The sequence below is a fragment of the Penaeus chinensis genome, chromosome 36 (assembly GCF_019202785.1).
Source record: "Penaeus chinensis breed Huanghai No. 1 chromosome 36, ASM1920278v2, whole genome shotgun sequence".
NCBI classification, from domain to species: Eukaryota; Metazoa; Arthropoda; class Malacostraca; order Decapoda; family Penaeidae; genus Penaeus; species Penaeus chinensis.
Genome location: NC_061854.1, coordinates 16,464,499 through 16,469,498, shown reverse-complemented (window position 1 = coordinate 16,469,498; position 5,000 = coordinate 16,464,499).

The window sequence follows — 5,000 nt, the reverse complement described above, 5'->3', positions numbered from 1 at the left end:
GAGATGGTATACATAACTATTGTAAATAAACCGCATTCATTATAACAGAAAAAAATGAGAATTAATATCTTCACAATACAAAAGGTGTATTTGACCGGTTTGATTTATATCTTCGTTAGAAAGATATACTCGAAAATTGGTCAAATACATTTCTTGTATTGTGAAGATATTCATTCTCATTTGTACCATTTCTACATATTTTAAATCAAAATCGTAATATACACTTTGTTACTATCAGGTTCTTCACTGAAGATTTAATAAGCGAAGTAAATTATACATAGAGATAAGTTGTATCTGATTTTGGGTAGCCCTCAAGACGGAAACTGAAATGAAAATTGGCCTCCGCAGGGTCTACGAGTTTGACACACCCTACAAAGATAATATCAGGGATATTTAGTTGTATGACCTATATGTGCTGGGAAGATCGGTAAATTACCTAATTTAAGGGACAGGGCAGAATTGGGCGTACATCCAATTACAAGGAGAACTTGTGGATTATAGGGGATAATCAGCTAGAACACCCATACACACTGTTATCACATACTACAGAAATCTACATTTCATGAGGACAAGACGCACCTCATTCCCGTGAGGCAGCGACGGAAATTGGGTATGGAAGAAAAACAACTTTGAAAAGAATATAGTCCTTGATAATATAATGTCACACGATCATCGCGTACTGTGTGGAGAGCCATCTATTGAATGGGCAGAACAGTAGTGGTATAAGTTTCGCCCCTTGAGGAAGACGTGTGACGGCGTCCGCAACCGAAATGACACAGGATCTGCTGGCGACCCCGCAGAAGCGATTCTAGAGATGGCAGAGTCTGATGGGTGTTCGTGGTCGCTGAATGACTTTGTGGCAGCAGTGCATTAGTCACGAGGCTCTAATTGATCTATGTTAAGTTCATAGGCTACCGTGCAGGGAGATGGCCAGCTGCACCAGGCCGCTCCATCAACGTCTTCCGGAGTTGGTGTTGGGAGCCGATAGCCTCCTACAGTATAGACATAGTAGGCCCTATTCATATTATATTCCACAATTTCCCAGATATCTTTCATGTCCCTCACTAGCGGAACGAATGTTATGGGGGATAAGGGGACCACGCAATAAAATCCATATATATCAGTAGTAAAGAATAAAAGGAATTCATCGCTACTATCGTCGTGATCCATGACGCAAAGGTAGTAGAAACATGATGACTAATGATAATGATCGTAATTACAATAGTAATGATGATGATGATGATGATGATGATGATGATGATGATGATGATGATGATTATAATAATAACAATAACAATATGCTAATACTGCTAGTCATTAAAATAGATATAATAATGATAACAACAACAATAATAATAGTGATAATAATAATAATAGTCATTGTAGTTTAAAGATATTTCCTATATTATACCAATTGATACTCTATAATAAAAGCAATGAAAATAATAAAATAATATTAGTAAAAATTATAATAAGGATTATTATTATGATAATGACAGCAATGAAAATTAGGATAGAAATACTAATAATGATAACAACGCAGTAATGATAACGAAAATATGTATGATAACGCTAATAATAATAATAGCAGTAATGGTAATAATAATGATAATAATAATAATGATGTTGATTATAATAATGATGATAACAATAATAATGATAATAACAATAATAATAATAATGATAAAAAACTATAATAAAATAATGACAATAACAATGTTAAAAATAATAATAACAATAATAGTACAAATAGTGATTATATCAATGGAAACAAGAGTAGCAGTGATAATTATAATGATGAAATAACGACAATAATTGTGATAATGATTATGACAATGCTAATTATATTAGTAACATAATGATAATATGATGCATTCATGATACTTATATAATGATAATAGCAATATAGATATTAATAATATAATTGATAATATTGACATAAATATCCATAATAAAAGTAATAAAAAATGCAATAACAATAGTGATAATATTAACAGCAATAGTGACAATGATAATGTTATGGCACTTAAAATCCAACCAGCGATAGGGTATTCACAAGGATAGGATTTGGTTACACTTCGGTTATGACGTAACTGAAGAGACCCTTTTTTTTTCCTCGTGTGGAAGGAGCGTCTGGTATCAACTAAAAGAGAAAAATCCTAAAAGAGATCGCACGCTGCTTTTTGCCATTAACCTGATACCAGAGAAGCTTACGAACAGAGGAGTAGGGGTGGGGGGGCTGGGAGGACGAGGGAGGGAAGGAAGGGAAACGACAAGATTTGGGAGATTAAGGGAAGGAAGGGGAGGAATGGGTAGTAGGCAAGGAAAGAGGAAGCGAGGTGAAGAAGAAGAGGGAAGGGATGGACGTAGAAGAAGAAAAGAAAGGAGGGAGGAGAGGGGAAAGCAGGAAGAAAAGGGAGCGCAGGGACGAAGAAAGGGAAGACAGGAGGGAGGATGCGAAGAAGGAAATAGAGTAATGAAGAGAATAGGAAGAAAAAAGAGAGGGAAAGGAGGAAAGCAAGGAGAAAGTAGAAAAGGAAAGAGGAGAGGAAGGGTAAAAAAAAATGAAGGGAAACGCCGATGAAGACAGTAAATTAGAGAGGAGAAGAAAAGAGGGGAAAAAAAAGGAATTTCTGAAGTCTTCATTAACTCCACGAATAACTTAAAAGCTTCAAAGGAAACTCAAAAGCGGCTGAGTCTCTCCAGCTCTCGAGGTCAAGAGGCGAGTGTGAGTTCGCGTCGCCAGTCTCTCCAGGTTTTCCCCGACGCCCCCCCCCCCCCCTCAGCGACGCCTTCCCAGCGCCTGACCCTTGCTCTCGGGTCTTGCTGTTCCTGCAGGATGCTGGGGCTTCTCTTCGCTTCCCCCTTTTTATTTATTAAATTTACTGAACCTCTTTTGTCCTCGGTTCGTTTTCGTCTTTCCATTTTCTCAGTCTCTCTCTTTCTCTTTCTGTCGCTCTCTCTCTTTGGTCTGTTGATGTTACTATTTGTTGTTGTTTTTTTTGTTTTTTTCATCCTTGTTGCAACATCATCAGAAGCAACAGCAGTTGTAGGATCTCTATCACCAGAATCATTATCGTTGTTGCCTAGACTTATTTTATTTCACTTGTGTACCCATTTTACTTTTTACTTTTTTTCTTTTTACTTATTTTTATTTCTGGTTTCATCTTTTCTTTCTCTTTTTGTTCTTCGCTTCTTTGCCCTTAGTTCCTTATTCTCTTAATTTTCCTTAATTTAACGTTCCTTCTATACATATACTCCATATCCTTTTACAGATTTTCATTTCATGCTCCTTTTCTATCATCTCTCTTTATGGTCTATTTATTCTTTCTTTTTTCATCTTCTTTCCCATTCTTCTTCCTCCTCCTCCCTTTCCCATTCTTCCTCCCTCCTCCCCTCTCTTCCTTCCTCCACCTCGCTCGTCCTCCTTCTCGTTTTCCTTCGAATTTCCCCTTTTCCTTTTCCTCTGCCTTCTCTCCCTTTTCTTTTCTTCTACACCCCCCCCCCCCCTCACCGCTACATCCCTTTCCCTCTGATCCTCCTCTACTGCTTCTACCTCTTCCTTTATTTCCTCCTCCCCCTCCTCCATTTCCTTTTTCCTCACTTCCTCAACCTATTTTATCCCTCTTCCCCCTTCCCTTACTCCTCCTCCTCCTCCTTACCTAATCTTCCTCTTCCTTTTCATCTTCCTCTTCCTCTTCCTCTTCCTTCCTCTCCTACTCTTCCTCCTCCTCCTTTTCCTCTTCCTTTTCCTCTCCGTCTCCTCATCAACATCCTCCACCTCCTTCTCATGCTCCGCCCATGAAAAGATGGTTTGCTCTGTGATCACGCTTGCATTTTTAATTTCAGACTTTTCGAGTTGGTCCACAGAAAAAAAAAAAAAAAAAAAAAAAAGACATATTTTTGAACTCGTATCATACGATTTCTTCTTCCGCTTCTCCGTCCCTGTGTTTGTTTGTAGTTTTCTTGTTTAATGATATGAGCATCCGAGAAAAAAAAAATGTATATGTTTTCACTTACAAAAATAGGAAATATATCGCAATAAGAAACATCATAACAATGAAATAGTAATTGCCACAATATGATTAACACTATGAAGATAACATTTATACAAATTGTGGTGAGCTTAGTAATAATGATTACAGTGATAATTGGAATTATTAAGATAATCATAATAATGACAATAATAATGAATATGAAGAATTTCATGAAAAGCATTACAACACAAACATCAGCAAAAAAACGATAATAATAATAACAACAACAACCTCAACAATAACAACAATAATAATAATAACAATAATGATAATAATAATAATAGTAATTATAATAGTAATAATAGTTATAATAATGACAATGATAATAATAATAATAATGATAATAATAATAATATTAATAATAATAATGATAATAATAATAATAATAATAATAATAATAATGATAATAATAATAATAAAAATGATAATAATAATAATAATAATAATAGAATCGATAAAATCCCTTACAAAATGAATATATCACCAGACGAGAAGATAATAGCAGTACCCGCGTCGGAATAAAAAAAAACAAATCCTTTTGTTTCTCGTCGACGGCGTAAGTGGCACTCAAAGGGAGACGGAAAAATAAGGGTAACTCCTCTTTTGATCTGACAATTGTCTTTAGTACTCAATTGCGCGATTAAAATACGTCGCTTTTGTGGAGATGAATGTATATGGTAGGAAGTTCTTTTACGCTTTTATTCTGTTTAGTTTAGTTTACGTTATTTTTTTTTTTTTTTTTTTTTGGAAATCTACGTATATTAGACTTACGTTTAAAGAGTTAAGGTCTGTAGCAAATCACACGAATATATATTATCATATTTTCCCTAGAGTTGTTATTACTGTTGGTGTTTGTCTTTATTTATCTTTAAAATTATTGTTATCATTATCATTACTGTTATTATTATTATTATTATTATTATTGTTATTATTATTTTTATTATTATTATTATTATTATTGTT